Below are 20204 nucleotides of genomic sequence, written 5' to 3' on the forward strand. Positions count from 1 at the left end.
TGGAGACCATGTGTATTAGTTTTCTTTAGCTGCTACAACAAATTACCATAAATATAGTTGCTTGGAAAAAAAAAAAACACAAATGTATTATCTCACCTTTCTGGCCAAAAAAAAAAATCCCAAATTCTCACCTTGAGCAGTGCTCTGTGCAGTCTGGAGGTTCTAGGAAGGGCTGACTTCCTTGTCTGTCTGCATTCCTCAGCTCCTGGTCCTTTTAAACATCTTTAAAGCCAGCAAGGTCACATTGTTAAACAAAGGAGGAGGTCATTAACCCCAGGCAGTCTCCATATTCCCAGTTCCTACACAGTAACAAACTGTAACCTAACTTAGCAGTAAAACGAACCCAATCCCAATTTAGGAGTGCACAGGAGCCCAGCCTCAGCTAATCACAGGCTACCAACTTGTCACACCGTGCCCAAACAAGGCATGCACCTGCCTCTGGCCAACCAGGTGATTGTTTTGCCTTGCTTCTGTGACTAGCCTATAAAAGCTTGAATGTCTTCTTCATTCATAACTTGTTCTTTGCTCAAATAAACTCTGCTAAATTTAATTTGTCTGATATCTTCAGAAGCATCTCCAGATTTGACCAGGTATTCCCTGAGTATGAAGCTCCTTTCTCCTTCCAGAATAATCTCACCATCTCAAGAAACCCTCCTCTCTTTTTTTTCTAGATAGTGTTTCAGATGTAGGCTAGGGTTGCCTTGAATCCTTTTCCAGGCTGGCCTTGAATTTGTAGCAATCCTCCTGCATCAGCTTCTCAAATGCTAGGATTACAGGCATAGGCTACAGAACCCAGTTTTAAAAATCCTTAACTTAATCACACCTGGACAATACCTTTTGTCTGTAAGAAAACAAACCCTCCTGGATTTAGGATGGCGACATCTTTTGGAGAACAATATTTTACATTATTATTGTGGTGGTACAACATGTAATCACAACACATGGAAGGCTGAGACAACCTCAATGCTAGCTTCCTTCTTTCTCAAGAACTTCTCCTCAAGTCTTCCTCCTCCTTTTAGTCTCTCTTCCTTTCTACCTTTTTCTTCTTGTTCTTCCCCTTCTCCTCTCTCTTCTGCTCTTTCTGTTTTGTTTTTGTTTGTTGTTTGGTTTTGTTTTTTTCGAAACAGGGTTTCCCTGTGCAACCCCCTAGCTGGCCTCGGACACCTGTCTCTGCTGGGATTAAAGGCATGCTCTTCCACTGCTCCACCTCCTGGCTTGTTTGTTGAGTCAGGTTTCACTATGTGACCCTGGCTGGCCCCGAATTCACAGATGTCAATGGAGGTTGTATTATAAATGGCAAGATAGATTAATTTACACAGGTAAATTAATACTTTCAGAGGCTAATAACGGCAATGAAGGCATTTTAGAAGAGTTATATCAGGAGGAATAGATGTAGAGTTGGGGGTTGGGGAGGGGGTGGCACTCTGTGGAGGCAGCTTTTGAGCCAAAGTCTGAAAGATTTGAAGATGATGGCAGGCACCTTTGGCCCTGAGTCTCCTATAATTCTTTGTACATTTTTCTCTAAGTTTAGGCCTGTTGATTCAAGAAGTTACTTTTACCTAGAGCCCAGCTTTACCCTCCGCAATCATAAATGAGCTATATGAAACAGACTAGCTCCAATTACAAAGAAAATATTGACTTATTACTCATCTCCTCAGGAGACTGAGGCAGGAGAATTGCTACAAGTTTGAGGCTAGGCTGGTCTACAGAGTGAAACCCTGCCTCGAAAAACAAAACAAACAACAATGAAAAAAGATGAGGTGCTCAGCTGCTGAGGCTGACACCTGAGCTTGACCCCCAGAACCCACATGGTGAAAGGAGAGGTCAGTTGTCCTCTGACCTCTTACCACAGCCCACCTCCTCCAGGGTAACAGCTTAAAAACCCTTTTTGTCAAGTAGAACTTTTTGTTTTGGGGTGTGAAAGAGCAGCCAGGCTGGAGAGATGCTCAGTGGTTAAAAACACTGGCTGCTCTTGCAGAGGACCTGAGTTCAGCACCCACAATGCAATGCACCATCATTTGTAACTTCAGTTCCAAAAAAAAAAAATCCGATGTATCCTTCTGGCCTCTTTGTGCACTGCATGTGTGTGGTGCACAAACATACCACAGGAATCATACACACCCCCACACACACACACACACACGCACACAATAAATCTAAACAATGAAAAATACCTAGCCTGCCTCTATAATTAAAAATAGAACCCAGAAGCATTTGTGGGTTTGTTCTGACATAAAACCCAAAGACCCCAATGATGGAGACCCAACCAGAAGCCATTTAAATCCTTGGCCACTAGAGTTTAAATTTGGGGGGAATAATTTCTAAAAAGTATAACGTAAGCTGTCCTCAGCCAAGCTCTGATTGCTTGCTGCATCCTCAGCACAAGGGGACTGGGAACTGGGCCTGGATCCTTCTAGAAGGTGGGTGAACCACACAGGTCTCACATCCTACAGCACACTAGGACTAAGCAATGGAACCCTGGAGCAGCAGAACGGCACAGGATCTGGCTTTCCAAGTAGAAAGTCATCTTTTCCCTGGGGCTGTAAAAAGAAGAGGGTTTTCTGTAGATTAAAGAAAAAAAAATGGTGTCAAGAAGGAAGCTAACCAGTTAAATGAAAAATTACAAAAAGTTTACAAAGAAACACAACATTCTCACCCCACTGACAAATACTTTTCCTCTTTGGTTCTCAGGGAAGGGATAAGTCCTTATCCTGGTATGTAGCTAGAAATTCCACAATGACATGCTTTGTGTCTTTGTCTCTCTGGACTGTTCTTTGTCCAGTCCCCTAAATAATTATTTAATTTTAGGGCTACCGTGTAGTTCAGAGAAAGAACAGTATCTACCACAGGAGAGGCCCTGGCTTGCTTTCTTTGCACCAGAAGGAAAAAAAAAAATCTTATTTCAAAACAAATTTCTATTTGAGCACAGACATGAATTAGATGCATTCTTATATGCAAATAAGCATATATAAATTAGACATCTAAACTGTGTGATTTAAAATTTTACATAGATTTTTTTTTTTACTTTTGAAAAATAGGTTATTGAACTATGATTGCCATGTGATAAACTTCTTTGTGAAGTGCACTGTGGGAGAGTTCCCATGTGAGTCTACATCCATGGGATCCCTCCATAGGCACGATAACAAGTGTGGAGTTTGGGGGTGCAGGTGCGGGGTGGATCTGTTCCCCCTGGGTTTTGACCTCTTATCAGCTCACAAATTTGTACTCTTTGTAATGAAACAAGATGAGTCACTCACAAAAAAAAAAAAAAAAATCTGCAAAAGAAGTCAGGAAAGAAGAGCAACTTCCTACCACCCACTGGGCAGGTGCTCACTAGCTCATTAACCAGGATCTTGTCACTACATTGTCATCTCTGGAATGCGGAATGCAGAAGGCTGAGAAAGGGCTCAGTGGGAATCCCAAGCCCGTTCAGTGTGGAAGCAGTAGAATTTTCTGCCCTTCGCTCACTAGTAGCTCTGGCTCTTGCTGGAGGATATTGGGCATGAAGTTTTCCCTTTCTTTAGCTCAATATTCCCTGTGGACTATGAGGAAAAGGCCTCCTTTGTCCTGCTAGCCTCTCCTCCTAGCCACTGCGTTGAAGTCCTGTTCTTCTCCACAATTCATCAGTATTTACTGAGTTGTTACCAGGTGCCACACTGTTTCAGCCTCCAGGTATGGAGAAGTCAGAACAGTGTTGTCTGCCTGCCTGGACTGAGATGTCAGGCTTCCTTCCATGGGGAAACTAAAAGCTAGACTCTTTGGTGGGCGGTAACTTGTGGGTTGTTCCCAGGTGTCTTCTTTCCTCCATGGCTTTGCAACTGCTGCTGTATCTATGACCTTCCCCGGCTCCACGCCCTCGCTGGACCATCTGCGGGTGTTTCTCCTGTTCCCTAAGGGTGATAAATGTCTTTTCTTTGGTCTGTCCCTGGCTCCTTTCCCTTAGGGGCTCACTCACTTTCATACTTTCCACTTTTGCTTTTATATCAACACAAATCTCAACTCTGTCAACCCTGACCTCTCCGTAATCCATAAACCAAGTGTGTTTCCCACTTTCCCCAGGCCTCTGCACCTGCACAACTCACCTCTGATTAGGGCACAAACTAGGTGTACGAACTTCCACAGTACATCAGCTCTCTGTCTGGAAGTTCCTGTGTCCACTTCTCACAGCCTGAATCACCAAATATGGAGAGAGAATTTTGCTTAGAAAACCCAGAAGGTGCTGGCTGTGGCTCACACCTGTCATATCAGAGGGCTGCTGTGGGTTATAGCAGCCTGGGCTACTGAGCGGAACTCTGTCTCAAAATAACCAAACCAGAGAGGCTGGAGGCATGGCTCAGTGGGTGAGAGCACTTGTTGCTCTTGTAGAGGACTTCCCATGTTCATCTCTCAGCACCCACATGGTGCCTCACATCCATCTGGGGTCCAGTTCAGGGGATCTGATGCTCAATTCCAATTTCCTTGGGTACCAGGCATGCACACGGCACACATACACACATGCAGGTAAAACATGTGTCTATATAAAATAAAATAAATAAAATCTAAATTAAAACCCAACAACAAATCAACTATAACAATAGGATGGCAAAGTCCTGTAAGTCCACCAGTGTAGATTTATCTGCTGACAACATAGATTTACCCACTCAGTCAGTTCATGTCTATGAAATACCTACTGCACTTCCAACAGAGTCAGTGCCCGCTTCTGGCCTCTGAAGGCACCAGGCACACATGTGGTGCACAGGCACAAGTGGAAGCAAAACACCATATACATAAAACAAAATAATCATAAAAACCAAGCCAGGACTGAAGAGATGGCTCGGTAGCTAAAAGAGCTTGCTGTGCAATCATGAAGACAAAAGTTCGGATCCCAGCACCTACATGGAGCAGTTCACAGCTATAACTACAGCTCCAAGGGATCTGACACCTTCATCTTATCTCTTAGGGCACCTGCATGCAGATGCACACACACCCTCTGCCCCCGCTAAACAACAAACACACAAATGAAATAAAGACAAATCTAAAAATCAAAGAAAAAAAGCTAACAACAACCTTCTAGCTAGCTAAATATGGAATATTTACTTAAATGCAGTGTGACTTTATGGACTATGTGGAGTAGTCCCAGCCTTGGACAAAGCAGGCTAGAACATAAAATTGGACTTTGGAGAAGATTTTCTGGGGCTAGGCCTAAGTCAGATTGTCCAGGGCACAAAGATAGGGAAGAAGGACATCTGAGAGCCCAGAGAAGATGGAGGAGGTGGGAGGCAGCACAGGGATAGCAGCTTGGACTCAAGGTTGGGCTGGTTCTATGTCCTAGACAGGGATGGTACAGAAGGGGTTTTGCTCTGATCACTCAGTGAACTGATGGGAAATGACAACTGTCCACGAGCAGCAGAAATTCATCTGTTACAACTGAGCAGTAGAAGCAAGTATGAATAAGTAAAATGAAAAAAAATGTGGTGTTCTGAATAGGATCTTGGAACAGAAAAAAGACACTAAATTAGAAATGAAGGGGGCTAGAGATCACTGGGTGCTCTTCTAGAGGGCCAGGTTTCAATTCCTAGTACAGCTCAAAACTGTAACTCCAGTGTCAGGGAGCCCACTACTTCCACAGGCACCAGGCACACAAGAGATGCATAGACATTCGTGCAGGCAAACCACTCAAACATAGTAATTTAAAAAGACACTAAGAAAATAAAATAAAGTTAGACCTTCAACTAATAGCAGTAATCCAGTAATCGTTAAAAATGTGTCAAATATATCATGCTATTAATATTAAGATATTGATTGGAAAACTGAGCAGGGCATTGTGGTACATGCTGTAATACCAGCATTTAGGAGGGGAAGGAAGGAGAATTTTCATAAATTCAGGGCAAGGTTGGGCTAAATAATGAGGCCCTGTCTAAAGAACACACATCACAAAATGATAAATACCTTGGCGTGGTGGCACACACCTATAATCTCAGAATTTGGGAGGTAGAGGAAGGACAATCAAGAATACAAGACCATCCACGGCTACACAGGGAGTTCAAGGCCAGCCAGGCCTACCTGCTCTAGTTCCTAACAAAGTTTTGATTGTAAGACTTTGGCACCCTAAGATCAAGGAAAAGAAAGGACCTGTTACTGTGTGAATTCTTGCTGGAGGAGCATAAGAAAGGCACTGTTGTTGCCAAGTCCAGTGATAGAGAAGCTTCCTATCATGTTCAAGGTCTTGGGTACAGCCCCTGGCACTGCAGCAGCCACTACCGCCACCACCAATGACTGAAGACAAGCAATCAAACAGAAAGATGAACAAAGGAAAGAAACGAGATGGTTTTGTTCCTACTAGTAGGAAAACATTCTGCTTCACACATCAAATAGATGAAAATGAGAGCAACTATAAGATGCCAGGTTTTGTCTATAAGGTTGGCAGTTGGTTTTGTTTTGTTTTTTTGGTTTGGCTTTAAGGTTTAGAAATTTTTGGAGGTAGTAGGCTGTGAGAAAATAGGCATCCTTGAGTATTCTTGGTAGGAGTGAAAGTCACAGTCTTTTTGGTGAGCAACCATCCAATAACTGTCACTTGAAATACAATTATGTTTTGACTAAGTAACAAGACCCATTGCTACAGCAGTGGATGAGTATAATTCTAAGGTATGACAAAGTGCATGCTGTGTGTGAAGATACAGAGTCCTTTCAGCACAATTTTTTTTCATTTCTTAAGAAAAGACTTATACCAAGTGGTAGTGGCTCATGCCTTTAATCACAGCACTCCGGAGGCAGAGGCAGGCAGATATCTGTGAGTTCAAGCCAGCCTAGTCTACAAAGTGAGTCCAGGACAGCCAGAGCTACACAGAGAAACAATGTATCAAAGAAAAAGAAAGAAAGAAAGAAAGAAAGAAAGAAAGAAAGAAAGAAAGAAAGAAAGAAAGAAAGAAAGAAAGAAAGAAAGGAAAGAAAGAAAGGAGAGAAAGAAGAGAGAGAAAGAAGAGAGAGAAAGAAAGGAAAGAAGAGAGAGAGAAAGAAAGAAAGGAAAGAAAGAAGGAAGGAAGGAAGGAAGGAAGAAACAAACAAACAAACAAAGGAAAGAAAGAAAGAGAAAGAGAAAAAAGAGAAAGAACAAAAAAAGATTTATTTATTTTTACTTTATGTGTAATGGTGTTTTGCCTGCATGTAATATCTGTGTATCACATATGTACCAGTTGCCTGTGGAAGTCAGAAAAACAGTACCAGATTCCCTGGAACTAGAGTTAAGACGGTTTTGACAGCAATCAAACCTTCGTCTTCTGCCTAGCCGTTCCTGTAGCCCCACTTCCTTTTTGTTGTGTTTTGGAGATTTCTTTATGGTGCTGGCTACATATTAGAATGCCTTGAGCCTGGACTGGGGCCACAGGGTGTATGCTACCATGCTTAGATCAATACTTTCTAAAAACTGAAAAGAAAAGTAAAGTAAGGGTCATAATAGGAAAGTCAATAAATGCGTCATAATGTACCTACCTGTACTATGGGTGTCGGGCTGTTAGAAGGAAACAGATTTGTATGTGTCAGTAAGAGAAGAGTTCTTTGAGGAAGGAAAAGACAGAAGAACAGCCAAGAGAAGAAAAGTTCAGAGGGACTTGTATATGAGCTCATTCATGAAATTAAAGACAGGCAGGAACAGTTCCATAGTTTGTAGTTCAGTGCAAAATTAAACAACAGGAGCCCCTTGTTCATAAGAGTCCCCATCATACAGCAACAATGGCAAAGCTCTGAAGTAAGCCTGGGACCCTTCCCAGTGGGGATTCTCTGCAGCAGCACAGGTCACGTGCCCACAAAGCTAGCTTTCTCTGCACACATGGCTGATTCTCATTATTTGATTCTGTATTTTCCAGTTGGTCCAGCTTGAGGAAATTTTTTGTAATCCCCCAAACAAGGTGCAGAGTGCTTGCATGGTCATTCACAGATGTGTACAGAGCAGAAAAAAATGTCACTGGCTATTATATTACCAGCTGAGGTCAGATGAGGCAACACTGCTTCTCATTCTGGCCCCTGGCTTACTCCATAAATAAGCATCTCTTTCTCCAATGTATTATATTTAGTGTGACACATGCTAGGCAGAGTGCTCATTTAGAATGATCCTCAGGATCCTGTGGAAATGCTGTCTAGAGTTCCTGAGCCGAGGAAAGCTTCAGTGTATTGGACAAGCTTCCTTCAGGCGTAAGCTACCTATGAGTTCAGTGTTGGGAACTGAAGTGGAAGTTTCTGGTTTCTTTGGAAACTCAGTTGTGTCATGCGCATATATTTTCTGTTTTGGTCCCAAGTGTGGGATGGTTTGTCCCCTCTGAAAATGGCTCCCAGGAAAAGTTGAGTGATGTTTGTCAGCTGGAAACGACCTCATGTGAGGGGCATGGGTTTTGCCAGTTGGACAACATCCTTGTGTGGCCTCTGAGGAGGGAAAAGTAGAGACCCACAGACAGTGAGACAATGCTTTTTGTATCTCTACATTTTGAAATGGTTAGGATTGCTTTCCTGGTTTTCGAAGAGAGAAACACTCCAAAAAACTTTTCTTGCTGCCTTGCCACTTCGTCGGATGCCTGCTGTTTGGGCGCAGTCTGGCTGCCTTTTCTGAACGGCACCACCTCTGCTGCTGCTGCTGTGGCCTGCCTCTTTGCTGTTTGACTGGACTGACTGAGATTGGTGTATCCCCGAAGAACCCAAGGACCCTAATCAGTAGGAAGTAGATAAAAGTCTACAGCCCCTTTCCTTACTTATCTCCTACCTAAGGTCAGGTCGTGGGAAGGAAGAGAGCGGTATTTGAGAAGCATAAATAAAGTAGATGACTGAAAAATCTAAGCCTAGAGGGAACCGTCAAAATACACTAGAAGGAGAGTCTAAGGGAAACATACACAGAACTGATTGCTTGCAGAGCAATCAGTTGATAATACTGTAGACCAGTGGTGCTTAAGCCTTTAATCCATACTCAAGGTGGCAGAGGCAGGCTAATCTCTTGAGTTCCAGGACAGCCAAGACTACACAGAGAAACCCTGTCTTGAGGAAAGAAAGAAAGAAAGAAAGAAAGAAAGAAAGAAAGAAAGAAAGAAAGAAAGAAAGAAAATACTTGCACGATCCCAGCTCTGAAAAGGCAAAGGCGCAAAGGATCTCCAATTTAGGACCAGCCTGAGCTACAGAAAGAGACCTTTTCTCAAAATAGTTTTTTTGGGTTTGTTTGTTTGTTTGTTTTCTATTTTTTTCTTTCTTTCTTTTTTTTTTTTTTTTTGAGACAGGGTTTCCCTGTGTAGCCCTGGCTGTTCTGGAACTTACTCTGTAGAAAAGGCTGGCCTGGAACTCAGTGATTCACCTGACTCTGCCCCCTGAGTGCTGGGATTAAAGGCGTGTGCCACCACAATTGATTAAAAAATTTATTATAATGTTTTTGTGTGTGCAGGTAAAATGTGCAATGCAGCATGGGTGTGGAGCTCAGGAGTCTGTTTTCCCTTCACTGTGTGGGTTCTGGGTATCAAACTCAGGTTATCAGGCTGGAGGCAAACACTTTTACACAGTCTCACCAGCCATAATTCATTTTCTGGCCAGATATTTTCGAGAGCCTAATCCTTGCTAGGTGCAGTGGTACAAACTTTCAATCCCAGCACTCAGGCGGCAAAGGCAGGCAGAGCTGCATTCAAGACCAGCCAAGGCTACAAAATGAGATACTGTCTCAAAAACAAACAAAACAACAAAGTCCCAATATCCCCAAAACAAAACAAACAAAAAAATTAAGAAAAAAAAGGAAAAAGAATCCAATCCCTAATTTCATCTAAGAGAAAAATTTTACTAATTCAGTATTGGAGGCAGGTTTGCAGAGCAAAAAAAAAATGCTGCATGCAGAGTTGACTCCAAGGTTCCAGGAGATGTAAGGTTCTTACTGAGCAAGCCTGCCAGCCTGAATTGGCACCTGCAGCCACCAACCATATAAAAATCCGACCTGGTGACCTGCTTCTGTAATGCTAGCACTGAGGGTCAGGTGGGGATAGGTGGGCGGATCCTTGGGGTTTGCTGGTCAGCCAGGTTAGACAAATTGCTGAGTCCTAAGATCGTGAGAGACTTTTGTTCAAAAAAATAAGGTGGAAGGGCTGAAGAGATGGTTCACTAAGTAAGGGGGCTTGCTGCAAAAGCTTGAGGTCCCAGGAGTAGACTCCCTAGCACCTACTCTTTTTGTTGTTTTTTTTGTTTGCTTGTTTGTTTGTTTGTTTTGTTTTGTTTTGGGTTTTGGGTTTTGGTTCTTCAAGACAGACTTTCTCTGTGCCCCCAGCATCTACTTGTGGCCTCAGTGCTGGGAACATTGAGACAAGAGGTACTCTGGGGGTTGGAGAGATGGCTCAGAGGTTAAGAACACTGGCTGTTCTCCCAAAGGTTCTGAGTTCAATTCCCAGCAACCACATGGTGGCTCATAGCCATCTATGAGAGCTGGTGCCCTCTTCTGGTTCTCAAGCGCACATGCAGGCAGAACACTGTATAAATAATAAATAAATAAAGAGGTACTCTGGGGTTTGCTGGGCAGTTAGCCTACCTCAAACCACACACACACACACACACACACGCATGCACGCACATGGATAGGCAAGCTCCAGGTCAGTGTGTAAAATGGGATACCACATGTCCTCCAGCCTCTACACGTGTGCACTGGTGAACGTATCTACCCACACATGGACACATTCACACTGAGGAAGACACTGTCAACCTCTGGACTCTACACACACAGTGACACACAGTCTGTGTGGTGTGAGTGTGATGTAAATGTGCTTGCAAGTATATGTATTTGCAGAACTGAACTGGGAGTAAGAAAGAAAATTTGTTTTTCATCATTAATATTTATTTAGTAATAATAACTGATTGTCATCATCATCATGATCATCATCATCATTAGGTTTTCAACAGGGTTTCTCTGTGTAGCCCTGGCTGTCTTGGAACTTGCTTCGTAGTCCAGGTTGGCCTTGAACTCACAGAGATCCTCTGCCTTTGGAGTCCTGGGATTAAAGGTGTGTGCCACCACATCTGGTTTATTTTTACTTTTTTATTTATATGTATTTGTGTGTGAAAGATAGAGGAGAGTTAAGTCATGCGTGTGAGAGTGCCCCCAGAAGCCAGAAGAGGGCATCGGATCCCCTGGAGCTGAAGTTACAGGGTCCTCTGGAAATTCAGCCACTTTTCTTAACTGCTGAGCCACCTCTCCAACCCTGTTTCTTTTATACCTTAATATGCTAAAACTCTAAGTAAAACTCATTTTCTGAAAATAAGTGTGAGAGCACATAGTCATCAAAGTCTTTTCCTCTCCTCTGTGTCTAGTGTAATATTAAATAAGGTCCCAGCTTCAGACCAGAATTCTCACAAACTCCTGCTAACCCTCCCCTCTCTTCTCTGTTCTTCCCGGAAGAGGCACTGCCAGGCAGGCGTACTTCCTGCTCATGCCATCCCGCTGTGTCCACCTCCTGTCCCTCCCCACCTGGCTGCGCCTGAGCCACACTCCTGATTCTCTACATTTGCCTGTTGACCTCCAGGATAGGTCTTCACCTCCACCTCTGGCCTAACCCTGTCTGTTGTTTGGTTTCACTATACCATTCACACTCCATCATTTCTCCCACACCCAGAGCTAGTACAGGCCCATACCCACAGCCCCCAGTTTCTCATTTCTGAATTCTTTGTGGCTAAGTCGTCTGATAAGTGTTGTCTTAAAAACTCTAATTGCTCTGTGTTCACTTACTTAAAAGTTAAGCACTTGTCCATGTGGTGGTGGCACAGGTCTTTGATCCCAGCACTCGGGAGGCAGGGGCAGGGGATCTCTGTGAGTTTGAGGCCAGCCTGGTCTACAGAGTGAGTTCCAGGACAGCCAGGGCTGTTGGGGAAAAAAAAGCTAATCATGTGCTATTTTAATTACAATTCTACTTACTTTTATAAGTACTACCTTGTTTGATCTTCTTAATGACCTTATGAGGTAGGTAGTATTTACTTCATTCTTTTAAAATGTTATTTATGTATTTATTATTTTAATATTTTTTGAGACAGGGTTTCTTTGTGTATCACTGACTGTCCTGTTACTGGCTCTGTAGACCAGGCTGGCTTTGAACTTATAGAGATCCAGCTGCCTCTTCCTCCCCAGCGCTGGAATAAAAGGCATGCATCACCATCGCTGCTACCTCCCGGCTTTAATAAATGTTTTATATGTATAGGTGTTTTGCCTTCATGTATATCTGAGTACCTGGTACCCACAGAGGTCAGAAATTGGCACGGGATCCCCTGTAACAGGAGTTACATGTGAGCCACCAGGTGGGTGCTGGGAATTGAACCTGAGTCCGATACAAGAGTAGCCAGTGCTCTCACCTGCTGAGCTGTCTCTCTAGCTCCTCCTCCACCACCATTCATTTTTTTTTAAGAAAGGGTTTCACTGTATAGTCCTGGTCAGCCTAGAACTCACCATGTAGACCAGGCTGGCTTTGAACTCAGAGATTCTCCTGTCTCTGCCTCTGCTTCCTGAGATTAAAGGGATGCATCACCATGCCTAGTTGTATTAACCCCATTTTAAGTGAAGAAGTATGTATATATGTATGTATTATATGTGAAGTATGTATGTATTTACTTACGATGCTAGGATTGAACCCAGAGCCTTGTAGATGGTAGGCAAGTACTCTGCTATATGACCTCCACAAGCAGGTCATTCTTCAGTGACAGGTCCTGAGAGATAGGACCAGAAAGTCAGAAAATAAGGGGGTAGATAAGTGTGGGATGAGAGGTCTCACACAAGCTGTGTCTTATGGGAAGCAAGCTTATATACTATTTACAGCATCTTATATGCCATTTACAGAGGAGAAATGGGACAGAGCCAGCAGAAACTATCATACAATGGGACCAAGTCAGAGGGAAGTTAAGCAAACAATGTTGCACAAAGGGAACACAGGATATCTCAAGAACATTACAGACTGATCACACAGCAGCCCCGGGACCGATAACCATAGCCCAATAGAGAGGGAAGCCTTGAGTTCCCAGGATCTGAAGCCGAGGCTCCCTCCAAGGCCCTGGCCCCAGGCCATTGCCTACTCTGCCCTACATATTCCGGTTTTTAGGGAAGGATCTGTGTTCTTTCTGTACACATCGGGGCCTCAGGGAAAGCCTGGATCCCTCAACAGCCCTCAACAGCCCTCAACAGTCATTGAACAACATCCCCAGCCCCTAGGGAAAAAACCAAGTGCAGTGCAGTGAATTGTCCTGCCTGAGGTCACACAGAAAACAACAGGATTTACACAGGAGTCTGGCTTCAGAACATGCTTTTAGCCCCGTGTCATTCTGCCCCTGGGTTGCTCAAGTAGACTTCATTATGTGGTGAGTTCTGGGTGGAGGAAAGGAAATTTTCCTTTTGAGAACCCCATTTCGTCCTTAAAAAAATCTTACCAACTGCCTAGAATTTTCTGGGCCTCATTTTTATGGCAGGCAGACAGGACACTCCTAGCCCTGGGAATGAATTTAGTTAGAAGTTGGTCACTGAGGTTAAGCAGTGCCAGCGTGTCTGTCCAGCACTTGTGATACCCAGGGCAGGTCACCAGCATGAAAGAGAAAGGGAGGAAGAGAAAAGCCGTAGGTATTAGGGATGGTCCCCTTAAACTTGCTAATTAACCGCCCTTCTATCCTGGTACACTCCACTCTCACACAGAGGCGCAGGAAGATAAGCTCTTTGCTGCTATCCCTTCTGGCTGGCTTTCTCTAAAAACCTGGAGCCTACAGAGAGCCCGATCGCCACAAGGGGGCGAGAGGGACGAAGCTCCTCTGTTCCAAGGATGAGGGGCATGAGAGCGTGAGCCGCTCCGTGTTTTGTTTGTTCAAGCATCTTGGACCACCCCTCTGCCCTGCATTGGGTTCTTCTGGGATGCAGTGTGGAAATGCTCACTTTCAAACGCTGTACAGGGTTTTAATTGAGCCTTACCGCTTAGCATGAAGAGGTCGGAGAACGAGTCAGTTTTCTTCTTCCACCGCATGGGTCCTGAGGATTGAACTATTAGACTTGGTGGCAAGTGCCTTTCCCACTAAGCCATCTCACTGGGCCCTACTATGTGACTTAAACAAGGTATGAGCTACATCCAGGCCTCTGAGCACAACTGTGTTATAGCTAATACAGCAATGGCCAACACAGCAGTCAGCATAGGCCAAGCACAGTTCCAGCAAACTGTGCAATTTCCACAGCTGTATGAGTAGGATGCCAGTGGCTTCATCTTACAGAGAAGGGAGCTGAGGGCTATGAAAGTGAAGTAGCATAGCTGCTAGTGACGGCTAGCTTGTAAGGAGCAATCTGTCCACCTTTAGTGCACTGTCACAGAGGTAAAGAAGGGAAGCCAGGCGCAGGTGGCCAATGTCTATAATCCCAGCACTCTGGGAGGCAGAGGCAGGCCGATCTCTGTGAGTTCAAGGCCTGCCTGGTCTACAAAGTGAATCCAGGGCAGTCAAGGCTACCCAGAGAAACCCAGTCTCAACAAAACAAAAACAAACAAACAAAAAAGTACTATGTATACAATGCCTGATAGGAAGGCATTCTGTAAACCTTATTAAGATTAGGTTTGGAAAAATTAATTTTAAAATCTAATCAAAAATAGTCTAGGAGGTGGAGATGGCTCCACCTCTTCCAAGGGACCCAGGTTCAATTCTCGGCACCCACATGGTAGCTCACAACTGTCTGTAACTCCAGACATGCACACACATGGTACACAGACTTATATGCAGGCAAAACACCATGCCCCCTAAAAATAAAGATCAAAGAAAATGTCACTTTCTGATTTTTTTTTTTTTTTTTTTTTTTTTTTTTTACAGAATTAAAGAATAGTTTTAAAGAAACTAAAAATGATTCCTTTCTCACGTGGAAGACGGTTGAAACAGGCAAGCCAAGGTAGCAGAACAGTTCCATCTCAGCAGGGACTCAGACTCTGTCTAGCTCTTTGTTTTAGCTCGCTGGTGGCTGCCAAGATTTGAAACTCCAGATCCATATCTGTGCTGGATGGCAGAAAGGAGGAGGCAAAGTTAGAAGGGGGGCTTCTGAGCACAGTCAGTCTTTCGTTTTCTTCTCAGAGAGGGTTACTGTGTGGACCAGGGAACTCACTAGGTAGATCCACCTGCTGCTGCCTCCTAGTGCTGGGATTCAAAGTGTGTACCACCAGGGCCAGCCTTGAAAAACGGTTTTCCAAGGAGCCTCATCCAAGCGCTTGCACTCCCAACTACTGTGGAGTCTAAGTATCACTAGCGTAACATGAGGGAGCTACGCTAATGAGGCAGCACAAGGGCCTGGAGAGCCGGCTCAGCAGTAAAGAGCATTGGCTGACTTTTCAGAGGACCAGAGTTCGATTCCCAGCTCTGGCATGGCTGCTTATAGCCATCTGTGAATCTGGCTCCCAGAGATCCGCCACCCTCTTCTGGCCTCCTCTGGGTGCATGTACATGGTGCACAGATGCACACACAGGCAAAACACTCACGTGCATAAAATAGAAAGAAAGCATGGAGGCGTAGATGCTGAGCAGGCAACTAGCAGCCCCTCTTCCCAAGACGCTGAGTGAGATCTCTCAGCCCATCCCACACGTACACGAGTCATCATTTGAAAAAAACAGAAACAAACACCATCATTTGACAGTCTTTCCGAGATACAGCTTAGGTTTCTTCTGCTTTTCTCTCTTTTTGTACCACATTTTTCAAACTCTTGATCCTTAGACAGGGCAACAGCAGGAAATAAAGACTCTATCCTATTAGCAGCCCCAAAGTTGAAAACTAGTCTTTCATTCATTTATAACTATCCACTAGGTACCAAATATTGGCCAGGACCATTAGGTGTTTTAAAGATTGTTTTTTGGGGCTGGAGAGATGGCTCTGTGGTTAAGAGCACTGGATGCTCTTCCAGAGGTCCTGAGTTCAGTTCCCAGCAACTACACGGTGGTTCACAACCATTTATAATGAGATCTGGTGTCCCTCTTCTGGCATGCAGGTGTACATGCAGACAGAGCACTCATACATAAAATTAATTAATTAAAAGAAAAATTTAAAAGATATACTCCATTGTTTTTTATGTATATGTGGGTGCCTGAAGAAGCCAGAAGAGGGAGTAACAGGCAGTTTTCAGCTTCTGTGTGGGCTCCAAGACCCGAACTTGGGCCCGCTTAGAAGAGTAGCAAGTGCTCTTAACTGCTGAGCCTCACTCTGGCCCCAATTTATTTTCATTTTGTGTGTATGTAAGACTACCTGCATTTGTGTGTGTGCACCCCACAGGTGCCTGGTGCTAGTAGAGTCCAAAAGAGGTTGATGTCAGGGGTCTTCCTCAGTTGATCCCTAACTTATATGTTGAGAGATGGTCACTCTTTTGAACCTAGAGAGCACTTATTAAACTAGGGGAGTTAGTCATCTTGCTTTAGGAATCCCATCTCCACCTTCAGGGCTCTAGGATTACAAGTTGGTCAGTGTACCACCCAGCATTTATTCAAGTACTGATGACCCCAAATGTAGGGTGTGTGTGTGTGTGTGTGTGTATGATCTTACTTACAGCCTGGCCTCCAACTCTTTAGGAAGCTTCTAGTCCTCCTATCTCCACCTTCCTTAGTGCTAAAATTACAGATACATGCCACCTTGCATTGTCTGTGGTCCTGGGATCAAATCCAAGGCTCTGCTCATGCTATGCAAGTACTAGACCAACATGGTGTACAGATGTAAATGCCATCAAAACACCCATATACCCCGGCTAGTGGGTGGCGCATGCCTTGAATCCCAGCACTTGGGAAGCAGAGGCAGGCAGATCTCTATGTGGTTAAAGGCTAGCCTGGTCTACATAGCGAATTTCAGGACTGCCAAGGATATACAGAGAAACCCTGTCTCAAAAAACCAACCAAACCAACAAAACAAAAAATACCTTATACACAAAACAAAATGGTGGGGAAAAACAAACAAAACCTCAAGTCTCTAAACTCTGAGGCTACCCCAATGACATACTTACTTATCCCTGCAAGACCACACTTCCTAATATTGAGCCTTGGGTTTGGGACAAGCAACTCCAGGTTCTCCCAGCATCCCTCAGTTCCTACCTGCTGCTGGGCATGGCTGGCATACTCCATCCTCTATCTTGAACGTTCCAGGGCAGGGGCTTCCCCACTCCCTCACCATATAATCTGGACATTTTTATGCTCTTGCTTCCCTCCATCCCATCCCAATTCCTTCTATTTATTTATTGCTTGTTTGTTTGTTTGTTTTCGAGACAGGATTTCTCTTGACTGTCCTGGACTCACTTTGTAGACCAGGCTGGCCTCGAACTCACAGAGATCGGCCTGCCTCTGCCTCCAGAGTGCTGGGGTTACAGGTGTGCACCGCTGCACCCAGTTTCCAATTCCTCATTTTTAATTAAACAAAAAGGGAGGAATGTTACGTTGGTGTGCAGGCAATTCAACTGGCCTGCCCTCAGGGCCCTTAGGGTTCTGATGTCTTACTCCACCACCTGCATCCTATGTTATCACCTGCACCAGGTGTTGGTATTTTGGAACACAACCTGCTTCTGGGTCACCCAGCAACATATGATGATGTCATCATGTGTCACCAGCCAGCCAGGTGGCCACACCTGGAAGGCGTGGTTATCGTGCCCCCTTAAAGGGTCTACCTCGACACGTGGTCAACTCTCTTACACTCTTCTCTTTCTCTCTCTCTTTCTTGGGGCACCCCTTTTCCCCTTCCCTTTCTCCCTCTCTTCCCCCACCATGTCCCGCTACCCACTTCCTCCATACCCTTCTAATAAACCTCTTGCAGAGAATATCAGTTGTCCCCCTATGCCGGGGCCAGCCGGGCAGAGTCGAACGGTTCTTGAGTCAGGTGTGAGGTTTAAAATTAATAAAATAAACACACAGCACACAGGAAACTTTTTAAAGGTCCAGACTCGACAGCCATAGCAAAAGGCAGACTGCTGCAGCAAGCAGTGCCAGCAGCCAGTCTCCAGTGCTGCTTCATCCTCTGCCTCCAGCCTTCTGACCACTTTATTTATTTTGAGGAGTTACTTTAGCCAGTAAAACATCTCAGAACAATAGGTTAATTTGCACAAAGAGCCTGAGGAAGAGGTGTGACCCTCACAAGCTATCCCACCTGTTGTCACAAACAAAAGGAGATGGACTTGCAAGTTCTCCTCTGCCATTAGTAAAGGCCTGCTAAATGCCATCTCTTCGCGGAGATTTAAATATCAAAGCAGGCCGCTGAGTCACGGTTCCCGACACCCCTGCTTCTTCTTCTTTATGATTAATAACACCAGGTGCTGGGGATGTAACCCGCCTGCCACCCCACCTTTCCTCTCTCTTTCTTGTACTCTCTGCCTGTCTCTCTACTTCTCTGTCTGTCTCTTCCCACCCCTTGCATTCTCTTCTCTTTTATGCTCTCTCACACTGTCTGTCTCTCTCCCTCTCTCCCTGCCTTTCCCATAATAAACTTCCTTGTATCAGACCTGCGTGCGCCATGTCATTCATATATTATAACACCTAAATGTCCCCCAAACAGCACCACCATCTGGGGACCATATATTCAAATGCCTAAGGCTATGGGGAACATTCCTCATTTAAACATTCCTCATTTCCAGCTTCCTGGACTCCATAGTCGTATGGTCATATCATATTGCATAATACAGTTAGTCCAGTTTTAAAATTCTCCTAGTCTTTTACAGTTTAAATGTACAAAGTCTCCCAGCACTTGGGAGGCAGAGGCAGGATCTCTGAGTTGGAGGCCAGCCTGGTCTACAGAGTGAGTTCCAGGACAGCCGGGGCTACACAGAGAAATCCTGTCTCAAAAAAAAAAAAAAAAAAAAAACAAAAACAAAAAAAAAAAAAACCCAAAAAGTGCAAAGTCACTTTTAAGACTCAGGGAAATCTCTTAATTATAACTCCCTTTCAGAAAAGCAAATTATATTTTTTCAACACACAGTGGTTCAGAATATACATTATCATGCCTAACAGAGGAATGGCATAGTGGGAAAACACTAGATGAAAGCAAGCCCAAAACCCAGCAAGGCAAACACCGTGCCCTGTGTCAAAAGGCTTAGACAGCTCTGTCTATTGGTACAGGCCCCATCCTTCTCCACCCTTAACCAGCACTGGGCCACTAAAAAGGTGGCTGTTTCTCCTTCACAGAATGCACCTGAATGCACCCTCCCACCTTTCTCACAATGAATTTAGTTATACATTCTTGATGCAACAATTCTCCTGGCCAACTAATCTTGCCATCTAGATCCTCCTGGGCTTCTGTTCCTCTCTCTTCCCACCTCACTTCTCCAGGTCCATAAAACAGTCCTGCCTAGGCCAGCTGTTGCTCTCTCTACTGAGTCAGAGGTATTCTGCATCTCCATCAGGTTGAATAAATCTTCGTGCTGAGCGTCTGCTCTCCAGGTGTATTTTGTGGTGATGTTGAGGTCTTCACTGCCCCTCCAGCGTTGCTGTCTGTTCCATACTTCTCTCTTGGGCTGATTACATTCCTTGCATGCAGCTCTCTTTGGCATATTTCTCACAGCTCTGGCATCTCCAGCATCTCCAGCATCTTGAGGTCTCCAGTATAACCCAGGCTTTACTTCTACAGTCTCACACAATGACCTCTCAGGTCTTTACCCCTGGGAATCCTCCTCTACCACACATTGCCTGGCCTCAGTAGCTCTCTGAAACTGAAAGGATCAGACTAACTTTGTAACCTATATATCTTCGAAAGCCTATAGTTTTGAGTTTTAAGTCCAGGTTAAGCTAAAGCCTCTTAGTACCTTTCCAGAGAATGGAGAAATGTGAGGACAGATATAAAAAAAAGCAAGCAAGCAATGACCTTCACTCAGCAAAAAGAATGACCAGACCCTTGTCTTCGAGATAGTGTTTCTTAGCAACCAACCCAGATGGCCTCTATCCTTCTTCTGAGTAGCTCCTAACCTCCAGCCAAAAGCCCGAAGCCCTGATCTTCAAGGATGAGCTAACCACCCCCACCTTTAATTTCAGCTGCATCCACACTTGGCAGTACTGGCCAACCTAAGACTAACCAATTATCTTACTTTATAGCTTCCTCATCCAATCCTAAATTGCCAAGACTGCAGCTTCAAAATTCCGGCGCTTTGTCTTTTAAAAACCCAAAGCCTTTGTCTCCTGGTGCCATTCTTAGCTGACCGGCAGGGGTGACCCCATTGTGCAATGGTTAAATTAAACCTCTTGCGATTTTGCAACGATGAGATCTGGTCTCCTGAGTTC

Source organism: Meriones unguiculatus, chromosome 10 (assembly GCF_030254825.1).
Source record: "Meriones unguiculatus strain TT.TT164.6M chromosome 10, Bangor_MerUng_6.1, whole genome shotgun sequence".
Lineage (NCBI taxonomy): Eukaryota > Metazoa > Chordata > Mammalia > Rodentia > Muridae > Meriones > Meriones unguiculatus.